Source organism: Loxodonta africana, chromosome X (genome assembly GCF_030014295.1).
Source record: "Loxodonta africana isolate mLoxAfr1 chromosome X, mLoxAfr1.hap2, whole genome shotgun sequence".
Lineage (NCBI taxonomy): Eukaryota > Metazoa > Chordata > Mammalia > Proboscidea > Elephantidae > Loxodonta > Loxodonta africana.
In genome coordinates, this window is record NC_087369.1 from 56,019,368 (window position 1) to 56,046,295 (window position 26,928).

Genomic DNA, 26,928 nt, shown 5'->3' on the forward strand with positions numbered 1-26,928 from the left:
GGTGTTTGGGGTCTTAAACGCTAGCAAGTGGCCATCTAAGATGCATCAATTGGTCTCAACCCACCTGGATCAAAGGAGAATGAAGAATACCAAGGACACAAGCTAATTACGAGCCCAAGAGACAGAAAGGGCCACATAAACCAGAGACTACATCCACCTGAGACCAGAGGAGCTAGATGGTACCCAGCTACAACCAATGACTGCCCTGATAGGGAAGACAACAGAGAACCCCTGAGGGAGCCAGAGAGCAGTGGGATGCAGACCCCAAATTCTCGTAAAAATACCAGACTTAATGGTCTGACTGAGACTAGAAGAACCCCAGGGGTCATGGCCCCCAGACCTTCTGTTGGCCCAGGACAGGAACCATTCCCAAATCCAACTCTTCAGACACGAATTGGACTGGACAATGGGTTGGAGAGGGATGCTTGTGAGGAGTTAGCTTCTTGGATCAGGTGGACACTTGAGACTATGTTGGTATCTCTTCCCTGGAGGGGAGGTGAGAGGGTAAAGGGGATTGGAAGCTGGCAAAATGGGCATGAAAAGAGAGAGTGGAGGGAGGGAGCAGGCTGTCTCATTAGGGGGAGAGGAATTGGGAGTATGTAGCAAGACGTATATAAGTTTTTGTCTGAGAGACTGACTTGATTTGTAAACTGTTACTTAAAGCACCATAAAAATTAAAAAAAAAATTACAGCCTTGGAAACCCTGTGAGGCAGTTCTACTCTGTCCTATAGGGTCACTATGATTTGGAATCAACTCGACACCAACAGGTACCCAGTGAACCGACACACACATGATGGTAATCCCAGAAGGAGAAAAGAGAAAGAGATAGAAAGAATATTTGTACAAATATTAGCAGAAAACCTCCCATATTTAATGAAGAACATGCATCTATAAATCCAAGAAGCTAAACAAATTCTAAGCAGTATAAACCCAAAGAGATCCACACCAATATAATTTATAATCAAACTCCTGAAAACTATCTTAGGCTAGGTCTCTAGAGGAGCAAAACCAGTGAAGCTGGTTTGAGAGAGAGAGAGAGAGAAATTTCAAGAAAATAGCTCACACAGTTGTGGAGGCCAGCAAGTCTCAAATCCATGGGTCAGATGTCAAGCTAGAGGCTTCTCCTGACTCATGTGGTTGCAGGGGCTGATGATTCCAAAATTGGCAGTTAAGACAGCAGACTGTTGGCTCACAGGGCTGCAGGAACTGGCGAATCCCAACATCTGCAGATCCTGGCAGGCTGCTGGCTCATGTCCCAAGAACCGGAGGTCAGAGGATGATGAACCAAACGCAAGATCCAGAGAGGGCAAACTTTACCAGAACATCTATATATATTGAATGCAGGCCTTATACTCAAGGAAACTCTGTTTTCAACTGATTGGTTGCTCACATCAGATCTCAAAATGGACGATGATTACATAATATCTGTCAAACCACTGAGAATCATAGCCTAGCGAAGTTGACGCATAACCTTAACCATCACAAAAACCAAAGATAAATGTTATTGCAGTGGGAAATACTAACAAATGTTAAGTATTAGCACTGGTCCCACACATTCTCTTCCAGAAAATAAAAGAGGAAATAAGCACTTTTCAAATATATCTCATTGATATGACAGTATAAAAAGAGAAAACTACTGACCAATATCTGTCATGAATACAGATAAAAAAAACATTATCAAGATATTTGTAAATAAAATTCAGGTATATATAAAAGGACTTATACACCGTGTCAGAGGAGGTTTATTTGGATGCAAGGCTGGTCAGATATTCAATAATCAATACATGTAATACAGTATATTGACAGGATGGAGAAAAAAATTGCATCATCATATCACTTAGTGCAGAAAAAGCATTTGGCAAAATCCGTCCCTCATTCCTGAAAAAAATTCTCAGAAATAAAGGAACAGAGAGGGGCTTCTTCAACTTGTTAAAGAGTACATACAAAAAATATGTACAACTAAAATCATACTTAATGGTGAAAGACTGAATGCTTTTCCCCTAAGATCAGGATCAAGGAAATAATGTCCACTCACCCTGATTTTATTTAACATAGTGCTGGCAGTTTTAGCTAGGGCAATAAGACATGAAAAGGAAATAAAAGGGATACAGAATAGAAAGGAAGAAAAAACTGTCGCCGTTTAAGGAGAGCATGATTGTCTACTAAAAATTTTTTAGAGCTAATAAGTGAATTCGGCAGGGTCTCAGGATACAAGGTAAACATACAAAAATCAATTGTATTTCTACATAATACCAACGACCACATGGACATAAAAATTTTAAATACAATATCAATTATTCCAGAGAAATGAAATACTTAGGTGTAAATAGAACAAACATATTCAGGACTTGTATGTTGAAAACTACAAAATAATGTTGTAAGAACTCCGAATTCAGGGGGCCAAGATGGCGGAGTAGTCAGATGCTTCCAGTGATCCCTCTTACAAAAAAGACCTGAAAAATCAAGTGAAACAATTATATTTATGATAAGCTAGGAGCCCTGAACATCGCAGGAAAATATATAAAATGGACTGAGCAGCAGGGGGTGAGAGAGACGGTTCAGAAGTGGAGAGGAGTTTCCAGACTTGAATCACCAGGAACCCTCAGATGCCATTCCCAGGAGCGACTGTGGCAGGCTGGCAGTAGCGTTCTAGCTACAGTTTCCTCAGGGAGAGACAACCAGCCACACATCCTACTCACACCTCCGGAACCAGAGAGGAGTGGTGCCCTCAGCCAAAGCTAAGTACTTCTGTATATTTTACTGCAGCCCCAGCCCCCAAGCTGGCTTATGTGGCCGTTGATTTCCATGGGCCTGAGATAGGTCCTGCTGACCATCCTGAGGCATTCTCCTGGCCTTGGAGAAGGAATAAATTCACAATTGGGGGAAAAGATAATCTATCAACTCCACTAACCTGGGGAGCTCAGGACAGAAGCAGCTCCTGTCTAGGCATAAACAGTCCGTGGACTTTGAATACCTTTGCCCCCTGCATGGACCTGTGTGGGCCTATTTCAGGAGAATAGGCCCTTGTTGGCAGACTGCAACTGTTTCAGCTGTGCGGTGGAGAGGTGGTTGTTCAATGTTTGAGAGTACTTTGCCTATTAAACAGGGTCCTCACCTACCCACATCAGGGGCCTAAGGACTAGTGGCTCCACTCACGTCACACAGCCATCTGCAACTGGGGTCCAAGGACAACTGGTACCTCTCAGTCCTTACAACCAAAAGCATTGGGTGCCCAAGGTCCGTCTGCAGAACCCACCCACCTGTGTGCTCTAGGAAACAGGGACACACTTTCCTCACAGACTCGGGGGAAGTTTGTCAGCCCCCTGCCTTGTTCAGAGCATGACCTCCTGCTGCAACCAGATATTTGTACCTACACCAATCACCCCTGCCCCTCTAAGACTGTAGGACAGAGCTTGTACCACACACTTGATGACCAACTATCTGGACACCTGAGCCGAATCCATACAGGAAAAGTGGATGGACTCCTAGGCTCATATACCTGATAACAGCTCTAGCCAGCTGGTGACAGGACATTAGCTTCAAAGGCAAAAATAATCAAGCTAGCTCACTCAGGAACCTATTTGGGCATATCAAAACAAAAGAAAGCAAAAAGCTAGGAAACAGTAAGCAAACATAAAATAAACTAATAACTTATAGATGGCTCAGACACAACAGTCAATATCAAATCATATAAAGAAGCAGACCGTGATCGCGTCAACAAGCTCTCAAAACAAGGAATCAAGGGATCTTCTGGATAAAGGTGCCTTCCTGGAATTACCAGATGCAGAATACAAAAGATTAATATGCAGAACTCTTCAAGACATCAGGAACGAGATCAGGAAGGTGATCAGGCAATACACAGAACAAGCCAAGGAACAGACAGTTGAAGTTAGAAAAGTTATTCAAGAACATAACGAAAAATTTAATAAGCTGGAAGAATCTGCAGAGAGACAGAAATCAAACTCAGAAGATTAACAATAAAATTACAGAATTAGACAACTCAATAGAAAGTCAGAGGAGCAGAATTGAGGACATGGAAGGCAGAATTAGTGAGTGAAGATAGAACACTTGGCACCAATATATTTGAAGAAAAATTAGATAAAAGAATTAAAAAAAATAAACCCTAAGAATCATGTGGGACTCTATCAAAAGAAATAACCTATGAGTGATTAGAGTACCAGAACAGGGAGGGATAACAGAACATACAGACAGAATTGTTGAAGATTTAGTGGCAGAAAACTTCCCAGATATCGTGCAAGATGAGAAGATATCTATCCAAGATGCTCATCAAACTCCACATAAAAAGGTAGAGTAGATCTCAAAAGAAAATCACCGAGACATATTATAATGAAACTTCCAAAACTGAAGATAAAGAATTTTAAGAGTGGCTAGGGATAAATGAAAAGTCACCAACAAAGGAGAGTAAATAAGAATAAGCTCAGACTACTCTGCAGAAACCGTGCAGGCAAGAAGGCAATGGGATGACATATAAAGCATTGAAGGAAAAAAATTGCCAGCCAAGAATCATATATCCAGCAAAACTTTCTCTCACATATGAAGGTGAAATTACTACATTTCCAGATAACCAGAAGTTTAGGGAATTCGTAAAAAACCAAACCAAAACTACAAGAAATACTAAAGGGATTTCTCTGGTTAGAAAATCAATAATATCAGATATCGACCCAAGACTAGAACACAGGACAGAGCAACCAGATGGCAACCCACATAGGGAAATCACAAAAATAAATCAAGATAAAAAAAAGGTCAAAGCAGGGAAACATATCAACGAAGACAACATTAAAACAATAAACAGGGACTAAGAAATGTAGTCTTAGGTCCTTCATATGGAGAGGAAGACAAGGTGATATAAAGAAATAAAAGTTAGGTTAAAACTTAGGAAAATAGGAGTAAATATCATCAAAATAAAATACAAGAAAAAATAAAATATCATCAAAATAAAATACAAGAAAAAAACAGAGACTCGGCAGAAACAAAATCAACAACGAATAACATGAAAAGACAATATATAAAGATGAACTACTCAGCACAAAAATTTAAGTGGGAAAAAATTGTCCACGACACACAAAAAAGACATCAAAATGACAACACTAAATTCATACCAATTCATAATTACGTTGAATGCCAACAGACTAAATGCACTAATAAAGAGAGAGTGACAGAATGGATAAAAAAAACAAAATCCGTATATATGCTGCCTACAAGAGTCACACCTTAGACTTAGAGACAAAAACAAACTAAAACTCAAAAGATGGAAAAAAATACATCAGGAAATCAACAATCAAAAAAGAGGAGGAGTGGCAAAATTAATTTCTGACAAAATAGACTTTAAAGTTAAATGCACCATAAAGGATAAGAAAGCACACTACACAATGATTAAAGAGACAATATACCAGGAGCATATAGCCATGTTAAATGTTTATGCACCCAATGACAGGGCTGCAAGATATATAAACTCTAACAGCATTGAAAAGTGAAAGAGACAATTATAGTAGGAGACTTCAACACACTGCGTTCAGTGAAGGACAGAACATCCAGAAAGCAGCTCAATAAAGACATGGAAGATCTAAATGCCTCAGTCAACCAACTTGACCTCATAGACATATACAGAACACTCCACCCAACAGCAGCCAAGTATACTTTCTTTTCTAGCGCGGATGGAACTTCTCTAGAATAGACCACATATTAGGCCATAAAGCAAGCCTTAGCAAAATTCAAAACACTGAAATATTACGAAGCATCTTCTCTGACCATAAGGCCATAAAAGTAGAAATCTATGACAGAAAAAGCAGAGAAAAGAAATCAAATACTTGGAAACTGAACAATACCCTGCTCAAAAACTACTGGGTTATAGAAGACATTAAGGATGCAATAAAGAAATTCATAGAATCTAATGAGAATGAAAACACTTCCTATCAGAAACTTTGGGACACAGCTAAAGCAGTGCTCAGAGGTCAAGTTATATCAATAAATGCACATATCCAAAAAGAAAGGGCCAGAATCAGAGAATTATCCCTACAACTTGAACAAATAGAAAGAGAGCAACAAAGGAAACCCTCAGGCACTAGAAGGAAGCAAATAATAAAAATTAGGGAAGAATTGAATGAAATAGAGAACAGAAAAACAATTAAAAGAGTTAACAAGACCAAAATCTGGTTCTTTGAAAAAATCAACAAAATTTATAAACCATTGGCCAAACTGATAAGAGAAAAACAGGAGAGGAAGCAAATAACCAGAATAAAAAATGAGATGGGCGATATCACAACATACTCAACTGAAATTAAAAGAATCATGTCAGATTACTACAAAAAATTGTACTCTCGCAAATTTGAAAACCTAGAAGAAATGGATGAATTTCTAGAAAAACTCTACCTACCCAAACTAATACAAACAGAGGTAGAACGAGTAAATAAACCCGTAACAAAAGAAGAGATTGAAAAGGTAATTTAAAAACTCCCGACAACAAAAAAAAAGCCCTGGCCCGGATGGCTTCACAGGAGGGTTCTACCAATGTTTCAGCAAAGAGATAACACCACTACTGCTAAAGGTATTTCAGAACATAGAGAAGTACAGAATACTCCAAACTCATTCTACAAAGCCAGCATATGCCTGATACCAAATCGAGGTAAAGACACCACAAAAAAAGAAAATTACAGACCTATATCCTTCATGAACTTAGATGCAAAAATCCTCAACAATACTCTAGCCGAAAGAATTCAACAGCATATCAAAAAAAAAATTGACCATGACCAAGTGGGATTCATATCAGGTATGCAGGGATGGTTCAACATTAGAAAAACAATCAGTGTAATCCTTCGTATAAATTAAACAAAAGACAAGAACCACATGATCTTATGAATTGATGAAGAAAAGTCATTTGACAAAGTTCAACACCCATTCATGATAAAAACTCCCAGCAAAATAGGGATAGAAGGAAAATTTCTCAACATAATAAAGGCATTTATACAAAGCCAACAGCCAACATCATCCTAAATGGAGAGAGTCTGAAAGCATTCCCCTTGAGATCAGGAACCAGAGCAGCATGTCGTTTATCACCACTCTTTTTTAACATTGTGTTGGAGGTCCTAGCCAGAGCAATTAGGCTAGATAAAGAAATAAAGGCATCCAAATTGGTTAGGAAGGAGTAAAAATATATTTGTAGATGACATGATCTTGTATACAGAAAACCCGAAGGAATCCTAAAGATGCTACTGAAACTAATAGAGTCCAGCAGAATGTCAGGATACGAGATAAACATAAAAAAATCAATTGGATCCCTCTACACCAACAAAAAGAACATCAAAGAGGTAATCACCAAATCAATACGATTTACAGTAGCCCACAAGAAGATAGAATACTTAGGAATAAATCTTCCCAGAGATGTAAAAGACATATAGGAAAAAACTACGAGACCCCACTGCAAGAAACCAAAAGAGACCTACATAAGTGGAAAAACATACCTTGCTCATGGATAGGAAGACTGAACTTTGTAAAAATGCCTATTCTAGCAAAAGCGATCTATAGATACAATGAAATTCTGATCCAAATTCCAACGACATTTTTCAATGAGATGGAGAAACAAATCACCAACTTCATATGGAAGGGAAAGAGGCCCCAGATAAGTAACACATTACTTAAAAAGAAGAGAAAAGTGGGAGGTCTCACACTACCTGATTTTAGAAGCTATTATACTGCCACAGTAGTCAAAACAACCTGGTGCTGGTACAACAACAGATACATAGACCAGTGGAACAGAATTGAGAATCCAGACATAAATCCATGCACATATAAGCAGGTGATATTTGACAAAGTCCCAAAATCAGTGAAATGGGGGAAAGGACAGTCTCTTTAACAAATGGTGCTGCCGTAACTGGATATCGACCTGCAAATAAATGAAAGAAGACCCATAGCTCACACCATGGAGCAAAACTAACTCAAAATGGATCAAAGACCTAAATATAAAATCTAAAACGATAAAGGTCATGCAAGAAAAAATGGGGACAACACTAGGAGCCCTAATACATGGCATAAAGAGTATAGAAAAGATTCTTAACAGTGTACAAATACCAGAAGACAAAGTAGATAACTGGGAAGTCCTAGTAATCAAACACCTCTGCTCATCCAAAGACTTCACCAAAAGAGTAAAAAGGTTACCTACAGACTGGGAAAAAGTTTTTAGCTATGGCATATCTGATCAGCGTCTGATCTCTAAAGTCTACATAACACTGCAAAAACTCAAAAACAAAAAAGACAAATAACCCAATTAAAAAATGGGCAAAGGAACTTCAGTAAAGAAGACATTCAGGTAGCTAACAGACAGAGGAAATGCTCTTGATCGTTAGCCATTAAAAAAAAAAAGAAGAAATGCTCATGATCGTTAGCCACTAGAGAAATGCAAATCAAAACTACAATGAGATTCCATCTCACTCCAACAAGGCTGGCATTAATCCAAAAAACACAAAATAATAAATTTGGAGAGGTTGTGGAGAGACTGGAACACTTATACACTGCTGGTGGGAATGTAAAATGGTACAACCACTTTGGAAATCGATTTGGTGCTTCCTTAAAAAGCTAGAAATAGAAGTACTGTACAATCCAGCAATCCCACTCCTTGGAATATATCGTAGAGAAATAAGAGCCATCACACAAATAGATATATGCACACCCATGTTCATTGCAGCACTGTTTACGATAGTAAAAAGATGGAAGGAACCAAGGTGCCTATCAAAGGATCAATGGATAAATAAATTATGGTACATTCACACAATGGAATACTATACATCGATAAAGAACAATGATGAATCCGTGAAACATTTTATAACATGGAATCCGGAAGGCATTATGCTGAGTGAACTCAACCCAAACTCACTGCTGTCAATTCGATTCCGACTCATAGCGACACTGGTGGCATAGTGGTTAAGTGCAACCAAGAGGTCAGCAGTTCAAATCCGCCAGGCAGGCGCTCCTTGGAAACTCTATGGGGCAGTTCTACTCTGTCCTATAGGGTCACTATGAGTGAACTTAGTTGCTTGCAAAAGCACAAATATTGTATGAAACCACTATTATAAGAACTTGAGAAATAGTTTAAATGGAGATGAAAATATTCTTTGATGGTTGTTACTCGAGTGGGGATGGAGGGAGGGAGAGGGTTTTTCACTAATTAGGTAGTAGACAAGATCTATTTTTGTTGAAGGGAAAGACAACACACAATACAGGAGAGGTCAGCACGACTGGACTAAACCAAAGTCTGTTTCCTGAATAAACTGAATGCTTTGAAGGCCAGCATAGCAGGGGCAGAGATTTGGTAACCATGGTTTCAGGGGACATCTAGGTCAGTTGGCATAATAAAATCTATTAAGAAAATATTCTTCATCCCACTTTAGAGAGTAGTGTCTGGGGTCTTAAACACTAGCAAGCGCTCATCCAAGATGCATCAATTGGTCTTAAGCCACCTGGAGCAAAGGAGAATGAAGAACACCAAAGATACAAGGTAATTATGAGCCCAAGAGACAGGAAGGGCTACATAAACCAAACTACATCAGCCTGAGACCAGAAGAACTAGATGGTGCCCGGCTACAACCCATGACTGCCCTGATGAGGAACAGAACAGAGAACTCCTGAGGGAGCAGGAGAGTGGTGGGATGGAGACCTCAAATTCTCGTACAAAGACCAGACTTAATGGTCTGACTGAGACTAGAAGGACCACGGATGTCATGTTAGCCCAAGACAGGAACCATTCCCAAAGCCAACTCTTCAGACAGGGATTGGACTGGAATATGGGGTAGAAAATGATACTGGTGAGGCGTGAGCTTCTTGGATCAAGTAGACATATGAGACTATGTGGGCAGTTCCTGTTTGGAGGGGAGATGAGAGGGCAGAGGGGGTCAGAAGCTGGCCAAATGGACACGGAAATAGAGGGTGGAGAGAAGGAGTGTGCTGTCTCATTAGGGGGAGAGCAACTAGGCATAAATAGCAAGGTGTATATAAATTTTTGTATGAGAGGCTGACTTGATTTGTAAGCTTTCACTTACAATAAAAATAAAAAGAAGTTTGAATTCAGGGCGCCAACGCCAGGGGAAGGCTTTCTCTTTCTGTTGGCTCTGGGGGAAGATCGTTGTCATCAATCTTCTTCTGGGTCTAGGAGCTTCTCAGCACAGGGATCCCTGGTCCAAAGGACATGTTCCACCTCTGGCTCTTCTTTCCTGGTGGTAAGAGGTCCCTCTCTCTTTGCTGGCTTCTCTTTTATTTCTCAAAAGAGATTGACTCAAGATACAACCTGATGCTATAGATTATGTCCTGACTCATTAACGTAACTGCCTCCAATCCTGCCTCATTAACATTATTGTTGTTGTTGTTAGGTGCCCCAGAGTCAGTTCTGACTTGTAGTGACCCCATGTACAACAGAACAGAACACTGCCTGGTCTTGCACCATCCTCACAAACACTGTTAATGCTTGAGCTCTTTGTTGCAGCCATTGTGTCAGTCCACCTCGTTGAAGGTCTTCATCTTTTCACTGACCCTCTACTTTATCAAGCATGATGTCGTTCCCCAGGGACCGGTCCCTCCTGATAAAATGTATGTGAGATGAAGTCTCGTCATCCTTGCTTCTAAGGAGCATTCTGGCTGTACTTCTTCCAAGATAGATTTGTTTGTTCTTCTGGCAGTCAATGGTACATTCAATACTCTTTGCCAACACCATAATCCAAAGGTATCAGTTTTTCTGCAGACTTCCTTATTCACTGTCAGGCTTTTGCATAAATATGAAGGAATGGAAAATATCATGGCTTCAGCCAGGCGCACCTTAGTCCTCAAAGTGACATCTTTGCCTTTTCACACTGTGAAGAGGTCTTTTGTAGCAGATTTGTCCAGTGCAATGTGTCTTGATTTCTTGACTGCTGATTAAAAAAAAAAATGCCATAGATTAGTATTTTCAACACATAGGATAATTAAATCAGATTACAAAATGGAGGACAACCACACAATACTGGGAATCATGGCATAGCCAAGGTGACACACATTTTTGGGATACACAATTCAATCCATAACAAAAGTCATCATGGACTTAAATGTAAATTGTAAAAGTATAAAACTTTTAGGAACAAAAGAAAAGGAGAACATCTTTAGTATCTTGAGTTAGGCAAAGAATTCTTAATCCTGACACAAAAAGCACAATTCATAAAAGGAAAAATTAATAAATTGGACTTCATCAAAACTCAAAACTTTTGCTATGGAAAATCCTGTTAAGAGTATGAAAAGACAAGCTGCAGAATTGGAGAAAATATTTGGAAAATACATATCTGACAAAGGACTATTATCTAGAATATATAAACAACTGTCAAAACTCAACTGTAGAAAAACACAATTCAGTTAGAAAGATGATGTCCATCAACTAAGAAACCATTACCTCACCCAAGGTCATAAATACTTACACCTAGGTATTCTTGTGGAAGCCCTGGTGGCGTAGTGGTTAAGTGCTATGGCTGATAACCAAAGGGTTGGCAGTTCGAATCTGCCAGGCGCTTGTTGGAAACTCTATGGGGCAGTTCTACTCCGTCCTATAGGGTCGCTAGGAGTCAGAATCGACTCGACGGCACTGGGTTTGGTTTTTTGTTTGGCTTATGTATTCCTGTAAAAATTTAATAATTTTAGCTCTTACAATTATGCCTTTGATCCATTTTGAGTTAATTATTGTGGTGTGAGGTTGATGTCCAAAGTCATTATTTTGCATGTGGATATCCAGTTGTCCCAGTACTATTTGTAGAAAACAAAATTCATTCCCCGTTTAATTGTCTTGGCACCATTGTAAAATATCAATTAACCATAAATGAGGAGATTTCTCTCTGGACTCCTGATTCTGTTCCATTGAACTCTACATCTGTCCTTGTGCTAGCTTCACACTGTCTTGGTTACTGTAGCTGTGAATTAACTTTTGATATAGGGAAGTGTGAGCCTTCCAACTTTGTTCTTCTTTTTCAAGATTGTTTTGGCTGTTCCTAACCCTTTGAATTTCCAAATGAGTTTTAAGATTGTCTTGTCAATTTATGCACAGAAATAAGATGGATTTTTTTTATAGGGATTGCATTAAATCTGCAGTTCAGTTTGGAGAGTACTGTCACCTTAATATTAAGTTTTCTGATCCATAACATGTAATATATTTACATTTATTTAGGTCTTTAATTTTTTCAAAAATCGTTTTTAATTTTCCGAGTATAAGTTTTGCACTTATTTTCTATTTATTCCAACTAAGTATTTTTTTAAGTAAAAAATCATTTTTGTTGTTGTTTTTGATGATGAGAGTGTACACAAATAGAGGACCAGTGGCAGGGAAGCAGCAGCAGCAGCAGCAGCAGAACCAGGAGAGGAGTGCATGACAGCCCTGGAGCCAACCCACGGAGCAAGGGAGCTGAGTGCCTGTGCACAGAAGGCTTCCTGGTGGAGTGGGGTACCTCCAGGCACTTATCCGTGGAGCTAAGCTTCCCGACCCACAGAGAGAGAGAGCTGAGTGCCTGTGTGCAGGAGGCTTCCTCGTGGAGTGGGGTGATCTCTGGGCACTTATCGGTGGAGCTACAGAGCTTTGGAACACTTGCCACAGCAGGGCAGATGCGGGCGTGAGGCCCTAGGAGCCGAGAGGCCAAGAAACCAGGAAACAGAAGTTGAAGTGACAAGGAACACAAGAAGCAGAGCTGCCTCAGTCTCAAAAGGTATGGCCATGACCTCAGGGGTTTCAAAAGTGGAGCCATGGCCTCTGGTGTTTCTAAGGGTGGAGTCGCCATTCAGATGGACCAGGAGAATGGTGTGCCTAAAGCTGAGGGAGCAGAGTTGCTGTCCCAGTGGGCCTGGAAGGTGGAGCTGAAGCCCAGGGCTGAGGGGCCTCCACTCAGAATCTGGAGAGTGTGGCCAATACCTAGAGTCTGGAGGGCAGGGCTATTACGTAAATGGTCTCAGAGAACAGAGGATTATTTTCAAAGCCTTGAGGACTAATATAATGTGTTCTGCTGAGTTGCTTGGTGCCTGTTATGACTTCTTTTCCTCCAATTTGTCCTATTTGTAATGCAAATGTCTAGTTTGTGCCTCTTCTGCCTTGTGCCTGTGGAAGCAGATAACTTGTATTCTAGATTTCACAGATGAAGAAGAATTTTTGGATTTTGGACTTGGAGTTAAGACTTTTGCTATGATATGGGATGAGAATGTTTTGCATGCTGCAAAGATGTGATTTTGGGGGGGCCAGAGGGTGGAATGTCATAGATTGAATTATGTCCTCCCCAAAATATGTGTATTAACTTGGTTAGGCCGTGATTCTCAGTATTCTGTGGTTGTCCTCCATTTTGTGATTGTAATTTTATGTTAAAGAGGATTAGGGTGGGATTTTAATGCCCTTACCAAGTCACATCCCTGATTCAATGTAAAGGGAGTTTCCCTGGGGTGTGGCCCATATCACCTTTTACCTCTTAAGAGATAAAAGGAAAGGGAAGCAAGCAGAGAGTTGGGGACCTCATGCCACCAAGAAAGCAGCACTGGGAGCAGAGCGTGTCCTTTGGACCTGGGGTCTCTGTGCCTGAGAAGCTCCTCAACAGTGGAAAGACTGAGGGCAAAGACCTTCCCCCAGAGCCAGTGGGAAGACTGAGAGCAAAGACCTTCCCCCACAGCCGACAGAGAGAGAAAGCCTTCCCCTGGAGCTGACACTTTGCATTTGGACTTTTAGCCTACTTTACTATGAGGGAATAAATTTCTCTTTGTTAAAGGCATCCACTTGTGGTATTTCTGTTATAGCAGCACTAGATGACTAAGACAAATTTTACCCCACATGGATAGATCTTGAAAGAGTATGATGCTCAAGGCAGAAATTCTCTACTAGGTAAGCTAAACTATTGTTTGGTTTTAAGAAGACTTTAGCGGATATTTTTGGTTTAAGGTTTAAAGCTTATCTCAGGGCAATAGTTTCAGGTTTATCCAGCCTCCATGGCACCAGAAAGCCTGGCGTTCATGGAAATTTACAATTCTGTTCTGCATTTTCCCGCTTTTGATCAGGATTGTTCTATAGAATGTTTCATCAAAATTTTCAGTAATGATAGCCAGGCACCATCCAGTTTATCTGGTCTCCTGGCAAAGGAGGCAGTTGTTAATGGAGGCAATTAGCCACACATTCCATTTCCTTTTATTCCTGTCTCTCCTTCCTCTGTTGCTCCAGGCAAATAGACACCAGTTGTTGTGCCTTGGATGGCCATTTGCAAGCTTCTAAAGCCCCAGGCAATATGCAACAGACTAGGAGGTAGAACAGAGTAGGCCAATTAACTGGAATGTCCCAAGAAACCATGACACTAAACCTCCAAACCAAGCAATCAAATCCGTTGAGGTGTTTGGTTGTGCATAAGCAGCCCCAGCAGCTACTCTTTTGTTGTTGTTGTAAATATATCTATCACACAAATTTCGCCAATTAACTTTTTAGAGGTGTACAACTTATTGACATCAATTTGCAATAATTGGCTGTGCAACCCTACCTTTAATCAATATGATTTTTCCATTACCATTAAGCTCTCCCCCCTCTCCCTCCTGGTAACCAACCACTAATGAACTTTGGTCTCTATACATTTGCCTTTTCATCTTTTTATGTAAGTCATACAGTATTTGTCCTTTTGTGATTGACTTATTTTACTCAGCATAATGTCTTCAAGCTCCATTCATATTGTAGAATTTATTATTTTTGATGCTATTGTGAATGGAATTTTTTTCTTAATTTCATTTTCTGTTTGGTAATGTATACAAATACAATTGATTTCCTTTTATGCAACCTTGCTGAACTTGTTCACTGGTTCTAATAGATTTTTAAGTGTAATACTTAGGATTTTCTATATACGAGAGCATGTATGTCAAGATCATCTGCAGATAGAGAGATTTACTTCTTCCTTTTAAATATGGATAAATTAATTTTATTCTGTCACCTAATGGCCCTAGCTAGTTCCTCCAGTAAAATGTTGGATAGAATTGTGAGGCGTGGACATTCTTATCTCATTTCTGATCTTTGGGGGAAAAGAGTCAATCGTTTACCATTAACTGTGATGTTAGCTGTAGGTTTTTCATAGATGTTCTTTATCACGTTCAGAAAGTTCCTTTACTATTCCTACTTTGTTGAGCGTTCTTCTATTATGAACGAGTGTAGAATTTTGTCATATGCTTTTTTCTGCATCTATTGAAATGATCCTGTGATTTTTGTCCCCCCCCCCCTTTTTTTTGTACATGTGGTGCATTAAATACATTGATATTTGGGCTTTAAACCAACCTCATATTCCTGGGATGAATCTCACTTGGTCATGGTCATAATTGTTATAATATCTCGATGGACTTTTTTTTTTTAATTTATTGCGCTTTAAGTGAAAGTTTACAAATTAAGTCAGTCTCTCATACAAAAACTCATACACATCTTGCTATGTTGTCCCAGCTGCTCTCCCCCCGATAAGACAGCACAGTCCTCCTTTCCACCCTATATTCCCTGTGTCCATTCAGCCAGCTCCTGTCCCCCTCTGGCTTCTCATCTCGCCTCCAGATAGGAGCTGCCCACAGAGTATCATGTGTCCACTTGAGTCAAGAAGCTCACTCCTCACCAGTATCCTTTTCTATCTTATACTCCAGTCTGGTACCTCTCTGAAGAGTTGGCTTCAGGAATGGTTCCAGTCTTGGGCTAACAGAGGGTCCAGGGACCATGACCTCCAGGGCCCCTCCAGTCTCATTCAGACCATTAAGTCTTGTCTTTTTACAAGAATTTGAGATCTGCATCCCACTGTTCTCCTGCTCCATCAGGGATTCACTGTTGTGTTCCCGGTCAGGGCAGTCATCTAGTTCTTCCATCTAGTTCTTCCAGTCTCAGGCTGATGGAGTCTCTGGTTTATGTAGCCCTTTCTGTCTCTTGGGGTCATCTTTACCTTTTGTCTTTGGTGTTCTTCATTCTTCTTTGCTCCAGGTGGGTTGAGACTCATTGATGCATCTTAGATGGCCCTTGAACACCCCAGACGCCAATCACCAAAGTGGGATGCAGAACATTTTCTTAATACATTTTCTTATGCCAGTTGACTTAGATGTTCCCTGAAACCATGCTTCACAGACTGCAGTCCCTGCTACTCTGGCCTTGGAAGTGTTTGGTTGTATTCAGGCAACTTCTTTGCTTTTGGTTAAGTCCAGTTTTGCTGACCTCTCCTGTATTGTGTGCTGTCTTTCCCTTCACCTAAAATAGTTCTAGTCTACTATCTAATTAGTGAACACCCCCTCCCTCCCTCCCTCACCACCCTCATAACCATCAAAGAATATTTTCTTCTGTGTTTAAACTTTTTCTTGAGTTCTTATAATAGTGCTCTCATAAGATATTTGTCCTTTTGCAACTAATTTCACTCAGTATAATGCCTTCCAGATTCCTTCATGTTATGAGATGTTTCACGTATTCATCATTGTTCTTAATCATTGCATAGTATTCCACTGTGCAAATATACCATAAGTTATTTATCCACTCATCTGTTGATGGGCACCTTGGTTGCTTCCATCTTTTTCCTATTGTAAACAGTGCTGTGATGAACGTGGGTGTGCATGTATCTGTTCGTGTGAAGGCTCTTATTTCTCTAGGACATATTCCAAGGGGTGGGATTGCTGAATGGTTTGGTAGTTCTATTTCTAACTTTTTAAGGAATCACCAAATCGATTTCCAGAGTAGTTGTACCATTTGACATTCCCACCAACAGTGTATAAGTGTTCCAGTCTCTCCAAAACCTCTCCAAAAAAATAAAAAGCACTTATTATTTTCTGTTTGTTGGATTAATGCCAGCCTTGTTGGGGTTAGATGGTATCTCATTATAGTTTTGATTTGCATTTCTGTAATGGCTAATGATCGTGGGCCTTTCCTTATGTATCCGTGAGATGCCTGAATGTCTTCTTTGATTGAAGTGCCTTTTCATATCCTTTGTCCATTTTTTTAATTAACTTTTATTAAGCTTCAAGTGAACGTTTACAAATCCAATCAGTCTGTCACATATAAGTTTACATACATCTTACTCCGTACTCCCACCTGCTCTTCCCCTATTGAGTCAGCCCTTTCAGTCTCTCCTTTCGTGACAATTTTGCCAGCTTCCCTCTCTCTCTATCCTCCCATCCCCCCTCCAGACAACAGCTGCCAACACACTCTCAAGTGTCCACCTGATATAATTAGCTCACTCTTCATCAGCATCTCTCTCCCACCCCGCTGACCAGTCCCCTTCATGTCTGATGAGTTGTCTTAGGGGATGGTTCCTGTCCTGTGCCGACAGAACGTCTGGGGAGCATGGCCGCCGGGATTCCTCTAGTCTCAGTCAGACCATTAAGTATGGTCTTTTTATGAGAATTTGGGGTCTGCATCCCACTGATCTCCTGTTCCCTCAGGACTTCTCTGTTGTACTCCCTGACAGGGCAGTCATCGATTGTGGCCGGGCACCAACTAGTTCTTCTGGTCTCAGGATGATGTAGGTCTCTGGTTCATGTGGCCCTTTCTGTCTCTTGGGCTCCTAGTTGTCGTGTGACCTTGGTGTTCTTCATTTTCCTTTGCTCCAGGTGGGTTGAGACCAATTGATGCATCTTAGATGGCCGCTTGTTAGCCTTTAAGACCCCAGACGCCACATTTCAAAGTGGGATGCCGAATGTTTTCATAATAGAGTTATTTTGCCAATTGACATAGAAGTCCCCTCAAACCATTTTCCCCAGACCCCCACCCCTGCTCTGCTGACCTTTGAAGCATTCATTTTATCCCGGAAACTTCTTTGCTTTTGGTCCAGTCTAATTGAGCTGACCTTCCATGTATTGAGTGTTGTCTTTCCCTTCACCCAAAGCAGTTCTTATCTACTGATTAATCAATAAAAAACCCTCTCCCTCCCTCCCCCCTTCGTAACCACAAAAGTATGTGTTCTTCTCAGTTTTTACTGTTTCTCAAGATCTTATAATAGTGGTCTTATACAATATTTGTCCTTTTGCCTCTGACTAATTTCGCTCAGCATAATGCCTTCCAGGTTCCTCCATGTTATGAAATGTTTCACAGATTCGTCACTGTTCTTTATCGATGCGTAGTATTCCATTGTGTGAATATACCACAATTTATTTACCCATTCATCCGTTGACGGACACCTTGGTTGCTTCCAGCTTTTTGCTATTGTAAACAGAGCTGCAATAAACATGGGTGTGCATATATCTGTTTGTGTGAAGGCTCTTGTATCTCTAGGGTATATTCCGAGGAGTGGGATTTCTGGGTTGTATGGTAGTTCTATTTCTAACTGTTTAAGATAACGCCAGATAGATTTCCAAAGTGGTTGTACCATTTGACATTCCCAGCAGCAGTGTATAAGAGTTCCAATCTCTCCGCAGCCTCTCCAACATGTATTATTTTGTGTTTTTTGGATTCATGCCAGCCTTGTTGGTGTGAGACTGAATCTCATCGTAGTTTTAATTTGCATTTCTCTAATGGCTAATGATCGAGAGCATTTTCTCATGTATCTGTTGGCTGCTTGAATATCTTCTTTAGTGAAGTGTGTGTTCATATCCTTTGCCCACTTCTTGATTGGGTTGTTTGTCTTTTTGTGGTTGAGTTTTGACAGAATCATGTAGATTTTAGAGATCAGGCGCTGGTCTGAGATGTCATAGCTGAAAATTCTTTCCCAGTCTGTAGGTGGTCTTTTTACTCTTTTGGTGAAGTCTTTAGATGAGCAGAGGTGTTTGATTTTTAGGAGCTGCCAGTTATCTGGTTTCTCTTCATCATTTTTGGTAATGTTTTGTATTCTGTTTATGCCTTATATTAGGGCTCCTAGGGTTGTCCCTATTTTTTCTTCCATGATCTTTATCGTTTTAGTCTTTATGTTTAGGTCTTTGATCCACTTGGAGTTAGTTCTTCTGCATGGTGTGAGGTATGGGTCCTGTTTCATTCTTTTGCAAATGGATATCCAGTTACGCTAGCACCATTTGTTAAAAAGACTATCTTTTCCCCAATTAACTGACACTGGTCCTTTGTCAAATATCAGCTGCTCATACGTGGATGGATTTATATCTGGGTTCTCAATTCTGTTCCCTTGGTCTATGTGCCTGTTGTTGTACCAGTACTAGGCTGTTTTGACTACTGTGGCTGTATAATAGGTTCTGAAATCAGGTAGAGTGAGGCCTACCACTTTCTTCTTCTTTTTCAGTAATGCTTTGCTTATCCGGGGCTTCTTTCCCTTCCATATGAAATTGGTGATTTGTTTCTTTTATCCCCTTAAAATATGACATTGGAATTTGGATCGGAAGTGCGTTATATGTATAGATGGCTTTTGGTAGAATAGACATTTTTACTATGTTAAGTCTTCCTATCCATGAGCAAGGTATGTTTTTCCACTTAAGTATGTCCTTTTGAATTTCTTGTAGTAGAGCTTTGTAGTTTTCTTTGTATAGGTCTTTTACATCCTTGGTAAGATTTATTCCTAGGTATTTTATCTTCTTGGGGGCTACTGTGAATGGTATTGATTTGGTTATTTCCTCTTCGGTGTTCTTTTTGTTGATGTAGAGGAATCCAAGTGATTTTTGTATGTTTATTTTATAACCTGAGACTCTGCCAAACTCTTCTATTAGTTTCAGTAGTTTTCTGGAGGATTCCTTAGGGTTTTCTGTGTATAAGATCATGTCATCTGCAAATAGTGATAACTTTACTTCCTCCTTGCCAATCCAGATGCCCTTTATTTCTTTGTCTAGCCTAATTGCCCTGGCTAGGACTTCAAGTACGATGTTGAATAAGAGCGGTGATAAGGGGCATCCTTGTCTGGTTCCCGTTCTCAAGGGAAATGCTTTCAGGTTCTCTCCATTTAGAGTGATATTGGCTGTTGGCTTTGCATAGATGCCCTTTATTATGTTGAGGAATTTTCCTTCAATTCCTATTTTGGTAAGAGTTTTTTATCATAAATGGGTGTTGGACTTTGTCAAATGCCTTTTCAGCATCAATTGATAAGATCATGTGGTTTTTATCTTTTGTTTTATTTATGTGATGGATTACATTAATGGTTTTTCTGATATTAAACCAGCCTTGCATACCTGGTATAAATCCCACTTGATCAGGGTGAATTATTTTTTTGATGTGTTGTTGGATTCTATTGGCTAGAATTTTGTTGAGGATTTTTGCATCTGTGTTCATGAGGGATATAGGTCTGTAATTTTCTTTTTTTGTAATGTCTTTACCTGGTTTCGGTATCAGGGAGATGGTGGCTTCATAGAATGAGTTGGGTAGTATTCCGTCCTTTTCTATGCTTTGAAATACCTTCAGTAGTAGTGGTGTTAACTCTTCTCTGAAAGTTTGGTAGAACTCTGCAGTGAAGCCGTCCGGGCCAGGGCTTTTTTTTGTTGGAAGTTTTTTGATTACTGTTTCAATCTCTTTTTTTGTTATGGGTCTATTTAGTTGTTCTACTTCTGATTGTGTTAGTTTAGGTAGGTAGTGTTTTTCCAAGAATTCATCCATTTCTTCTAGGTTTTCAAATTTGTTAGAGTTCAATTTTTCGTAGTAATCTGAAATGATTCTTTGAATTTCATTTGGTTCTGTTGTGATGTGGTCCTTCTCGTTTCTTATTCGGGTTATTTGTTTCCTTTCCTGTATTTCTTTAGTCAGTCTAGCCAATGGTTTATCAATTTTGTTAATTTTTTTGAAGAACCAGCTTTTGGCTTTGTTAATTCTTTCAATTGTTTTTTAATTCATTGAGTTCAGCTCTAATTTTTATTATTTGTTTTCTTCTGGTGCCTGATGGATTCTTTTGTTGCTCACTTTTTATTTGTTCAAGTTGTAGGGACAGTTCTCTGATTTTGACTCTTTCTTCTTTTTGTATGTGTGCATTTATCGATATGAATTGGCCTCTGAGCACTGCTTTTGCTGTGTCCCAGACGTTTTGATAAGAAGTATTTTCATTCTCGTTGCATTCTATGAATTTCCTTATTCCCTCCTTAATGTCTTCTATAACCCAGTCTTTTTCCAGGAGGGTACTGTTCATTTTCCAAGTATTTGATTTCTTTTCCCTAGTTTTTCTGTTATTGATTTCTAGTTTTATTGCCTTGTGGTCTGAGAAGATGCTTTGTAATATTTCGATGTTTCGGACTCTGCAAAGGTTTGTTTTATGACCTAATATGTGGTCTATTCTAGAGAATGTTCCATGTGCGCTAGAAAAAAAAGTATACTTTGCAGCAGTTGGGTGGAGAGTTCTGTATAAGTCAATGAGGTCAAGTTGGTTGATTGTTGTAAGTAGGTCTTCCGTGTCTCTATTGAGCTTCTTACTGGATGTCCTGTCCTTCTCCGAAAGTGGTGTGTTGAAGTCTCCTACTATAATTGTGGAGGTGTCTATCTCACTTTTCAATTCTGTTAAAATTTGATTTATGAAGAAGATATTCAGGCAGCCATCAGATACATGAGAAAATGCTCCCGATCATTAGCCATTAGAGAAATGCAAATTAAAACTACGATGAGATTCCATCTCACACCAACTAGGCTGGCATTAATCCAAAAAACACAAAATAATACATGTTGGAGAGGCTGCGGAGAGATTGGAACTCTTATACACTGCTGCTGGGAATGTCAAATGGTACAACCACTTTGGAAATCTATCTGGCGTTATCTTAAACAGTTAGAAATAGAACTACCATACAACCCAGAAATCCCACTCCTCGGAATATACCCTAGAGATACAAGAGCCTTCACACAAACAGATATATGCACACCCATGTTTATTGCAGCTCTGTTTACAATAGCAAAAAGCTGGAAGCAACCAAGGTGTCCGTCAACGGATGAATGGGTAAATAAATTGTGGTATATTCACACAATGGAATACTACGCATCGATAAAGAACAGTGAGGAATCTGTGAAACATTTCATAACATGGAGGAACCTGGAAGGCATTATGCTGAGCGAAATTAGTCAGAGGCAAAAGGACAAATATTGTATAAGACCACTATTATAAGATCTTGAGAAACAGTAAAAACTGAGAAGAACACATACTTTTGTGGTTACGAAGGGGGGAGGGAGGGAGGGAGGGAGAGGGTTTTTTATTGATTAATCAGTAGATAAGAACTGCTTTGGGTGAAGGGAAAGACAACACTCAATACATGGAAGGTCAGCTCAATTAGACTGGACCAAAAGCAAAGAAGTTTCCGGGATAAAATGAATGCTTCAAAGGTCAGCAGAGCAGGGGCGGGGGTCTGGGGAACATGGTTTGAGGGGACTTCTAAGTCAATGGGCAAAATAATTCTATTATGAAATCATTCTGCATCCCACTTTGAAATGTGGCGTCTGGGGTCTTAAAGGCTAACAAGCGGCCATCTAAGATGCATCAATTGGTCTCAACCCACCTGGAGCAAAGGAAAATGAAGAACACCAAGGTCACACGACAACTAGGAGCCCAAGAGACAGAAAGGGCCACATAAACCAGAGACCTACATCATCCTGAGACCAGAAGAACTAGTTGGTGCCCGGCCACAATCGATGACTGCCCTGTCAGGGAGCACAACAGAGAACTCCTGAAGGAGCAGGAGATCAGTGGGATGCAGACCCCAAATTCTCATAAAAAGACCAGACTGAAGGGTCTGACTGTGACTGGAGGAATCCCGGCGGCAATGCTCCCCAGACCTTTTGTTGGCACAGGACAGGAACCATTCCTGAAGACAACTCATCAGACATGAAAGGGACTGGTCAGCGGGTGGGAGAGAGATGCTGATGAAGAGTGAGCTAATTAAATCAGGTGGACACTTAAAAAAAAATTTTGATTTATATATCTTGCAGCCCTGTGATTGGGTGCATAAATATTTAATATGGTTATGTCTTCCTGATCAATTTTCCGTTTTATCATTATATAGTGTCCTTCTTTATCCTTTGTGGTGGATTTAAGTCTAAAGTCTATTTTGTCAGAAATTAATATTGCTACTCCTCTTCTTTTTTGCTTATTGTTTGCTTGATATATTTTTTCCATCCTTTGAGTTTTAGTTTGTTTGTGTCTCTAAGTCTAAGGTGTGTCTCTTGTAGGCAGCATATAGATGGATCGTGTTTCTTTATCCAGTCCATGACTCTCTGTCTCTTTATTGGTCCATTTAGTCCATTTACATTCAGCGTAATTATAGATAAATAAGTTTTTAGTGTTGTCATTTTGATGCCTTTTCATGTGTGTTGTTGGCAATTTCATTTTTCCACATACTTTTTTGTGCTGAGACATTTTTCTTAGTAAATTGTGAGGTCCTCATTTTCATAGTGTTTGACTTTATGTTAGTTGAGTCGTTACGTTTTTCTTGAGTTATGGAGTTGTTATACATTGTGTGGTTACCTTATTATTTACCTCTATTTTTCTAAGTAAAAACCTAACTTGTATTGTTCTATATCGCCTTGTATCACTCTCCATCTGGCAGTTCAATGCCTCCTGTATTTAGTCCATCTTTTTGATTATTGTGATCTTTTACCTATTGACTTCCATGATTCCCTGTTATGTGTATTGTTATTTTTTTTAATTAATCTTAATTTGTTTGTTTTTGTGATTTCCCTATTTGAGTTGATATCAGGACATTCTGTTTTGTGACCTTGTATTGTGCTGGTATCTGATATTATTGGTTTTCTGACCAAACAATATCCTTTAGTATTTCTTGTAGCTTTGGTTTGGTTTTTGCAAATTCTCTAAACTTGTGTTTATCTGTAAATATCTTAATTCCGCCTTCATATTTCAGAGAGAGTTTTGCTGGATATATGATCCTTGGCTGGCAGTTTTTCTCCTTCAGTGCTCTGTATATGTTGTCCCATTGCCTTCTTGCCTGCATGGTTTCTGCTGAGTAGTCTGAACTTATTCTTATTGATTCTCCCTTGAAGGAAACCTTTCTTTTCTCCCTGGCTGCTTTTAAAATTTTCTGTTTATCTTTGGTTTGGGCGAGTTTGATGATAATATGTCTTGGTGTTTTTCTTTTTGGATCAATCTTAAATGGGGTTCGATGAGCATCTTGGATAGATATCCTTTCATCTTTCATGATGTCAGGGAAGTTTTGTGTCAGGAGTTCTTCAGCTATTCTCTCTGTGTTTTCTGTCCCCCCTCCCTGTTCTGGGACTCCAATCACCCGCAAGTTATCGTTTTTGATAGAGTCCCACATGATTCTTAGGGTTTCTTCATTTTTTTTAATTCTTTTATCTGATTTTTTTTCAGCTATGTTGGTGTTGATTCCCTGGTCCTCCAGATGTCCCAGTCTGCATTCTAATTGCTCGAGTCTGCTCCTCTGACTTCCTATTGCGTTGTCTAATTCTGTAATTTTATCGTTAATCTTTTGGATTTCTACATGCTGTCTCTCTATGGATTCTTGCAACTTATTTTTCCACTATGTTCTTGAATAATCTTTTTGAGTTCTTCAACATTTTCATCGGTGTGTTCCTTGGCTTTTTCTGCAGTTTGCCTTATTTCGTTTGTGATGTCTTGAAGCATTCTGTAAATTAGTTTTTTATATTCTGTATCTGATAATTCCAGGAGTGTATCTTCCTTTGGGAAAGATTTTGATTCTTTTGTTTGGGGGGTTGGAGAAGCTGTCATGGTGTGCTTCTTTATGTGGTTTGATATGGACTGCTGTCTCCGAGCCATCACTGGGAAACTAGTTTTTCCAGAAAATCCGCTGACTGGTACGCTGGCTCCAGGCTCTGAAAACTATCGCTGCCTCTCCGTATTTGTTCGTTCTCCATCTCTAAATCTGTGTTTGTTGTTCAGGGTTTGTAGATTGTTATGTATGTGATCGATTCACTTGTTTTTCCGAGTCTTTGTTGCAAGAGGGATCCGCGGTATCGTCCACCTAGTCCGTCATCTTGGCCCCGCCTCCCTTTGTCCACTTTTTAATTGGGTTATTTGTTTTTTGTTCTTGAGTTTTTGCAGTATCACATAGATTTTAGAGATCAGACGCTGATCGGAAATGTCGTGGCTAAAAACTTTTTCCCAGTCTGTTGGTGAAGTCTTTGGATGAGCATAGGTGTATGATTTTTAGAGGCTCCTGGACAGAGCTGGAGAAAAATGTAGAACAAAATTCTAATTCAAGAAAAAACACCAGACTTGTTGGCCTGAGAGAGACTGCAGAAACCCTGAGAGTATGGCCCCTAGACACCCTTTCAGCTCAGGAAGAAGGTCACTCCTGAGGTTCACCCCTCAGCCAAAGATTGAACAGGCCCATGGAACAAAACAAGACTAAAGGGGCGCACCAGCCCTGGGGCAGGGACTGGAAGGCAGGAGGGAACAGGAAAGCTGGTAATAGGGAAGCCAGGGTTGAGAAGGGAGAGTGTTGACATGTCATGGGGTTGTTAACCAATGTCATAGAACAATGTGTGTACTAACAGTTTGATGAGAAACTAGTTTGTTCTATGAACCTTCATCTAAAGTATAATTAAAAAAAAAAACTGACAGAACAGAGAACAAGGAGCGATATGAAGTGGAGGTCCCTTACCAGCTAATGCAGCATGGATTCACCAACGTGGACTGTATAGTCACCAAGGAACACAGACAAGGAGTATGGGAAGGCAACTTCACGGAGCTCCCAACAGGAGACAGAGCACCCAGTAACCAGGGATATACGCTTTCCCACCTCCCACCCTTCTTCCCTCTATGCACCCTCTGCCACTTTCCAACAGGCCATGGTCGCTCAGCGGGAGAGACACCAGCTCAGTGCCCCTTGGGTCCGCCCAGCCCCCACCAGCAGGCCTCTTCAGTGTCATTTTTTTGGTTTTTATTTTTTATTGTTTTTTTTTTTTTGGTAGCTTTTCTTTCTCTCCCTTCCTTCCTTTCCTTTCTCCTGCCCAGCTAGCCCCTGTGCCATCCCCTCCCCTTCCTGGCGGGCTGTGATTTTTTGATCTGTTTCTTTTTTCCTATTTCTTCTCTCTCTTTCCTTTTTGTTCTCCCTCCCACCCAGCCCTATGCACTGCCCCTACCATTTCTCGAGAGGCTGTGCTGCTGGAGAGTCACTGCACATGGCCTTCCTGGGTCTGTACTGCTGTTACCAACTGGCTCACTCAGCACCACTTTATTTTTGTGTTTGATTTTGTTTTCTTTTTTTGTTGCTGTTGTTTCTTCTCTCTTCCTTCCTTTCCTTTCTCCCACCCACCTAGCCCCATATGTCACCCCTGCCCCTTAGCAGACTGTGCTGTACCACTTGGCTAGAGACCATCTGGCATATGGCCTCTCTCGTTCTGTGCTGCCCCCACAGGCTGGCTCCCCCAGAGCCATATTTTTAATATTTTTTTAGCTTTCCATCTCTCCCTTTTCCCTCCCACCTAGGCCCTGAGCTGCCTCCACCCCTTCCTAATGGGCTGTGGCATGCCACCTGATAAAAGGGACATCAGCTTGCTGCCACCCCACTTCTGCACCACCCCCAAAGGCCAGCTGCCCCATTATATGTATATATTTTTCTTCTTTTATTATTATTTTTTATGTATTTATTTTCTTTGATTGTTGGTTGGTTGGTTTCTTTGCTCTTCCCATCTTTCCTATCCTTTCTCTTGCCCACCTAGCCCCATGCACCACCCATGACACTGCTCAGTTAGACAGCCACCGGTATGCAGCCTCACTGGGTCTGCTCTGCCCCCACAGTGCTGCCATTTTATTTACTTTTTTGTTTTTTTCCTTAATTTTTTTCTTTTTGCTTTGCTTCTCTCTCTTCTTTCACCCACCCACCTAGGTCCACACATAACATCCTCTCCTTTCTTTCCTGCCTATCTACACCATGTGCCAAGCAAAGGGCCCCTGATCAGCATGGATGCAATTCCCCAGACCCCACCCTGCATTGCCCCCCCCGCCCCTGCCCTGTTGGCCCCAGTTTGTGGCGTAAGCTACTTATCCTGGCCCCTCCACCCTTGCTGGATCCAACGTGCTGCATGATAGCTGAGTGGCTGACCCTGCCCACCTGGACAA

The 26,928-nt window shown here is 40.4% G+C and overlaps 1 long non-coding RNA gene across 3 annotated transcripts in view; it reads right to left on the reverse strand.

Annotated features, from left to right (window-relative positions):
* Positions 1-384: 384 nt before the first annotated feature.
* Positions 385-26,928, reverse strand: part of LOC135228906 (uncharacterized) — a 114,489-nt gene continuing 87,945 nt past the window's right edge. For 2 of the 3 annotated variants that reach the window (XR_010319771.1, XR_010319769.1), the window contains exon 3: positions 385-10,911. This is a non-coding gene — a long non-coding RNA (uncharacterized LOC135228906). The remainder of the gene's footprint in view (positions 10,912-26,928) is intronic. The other variant, XR_010319770.1, reaches the window with a different exon arrangement.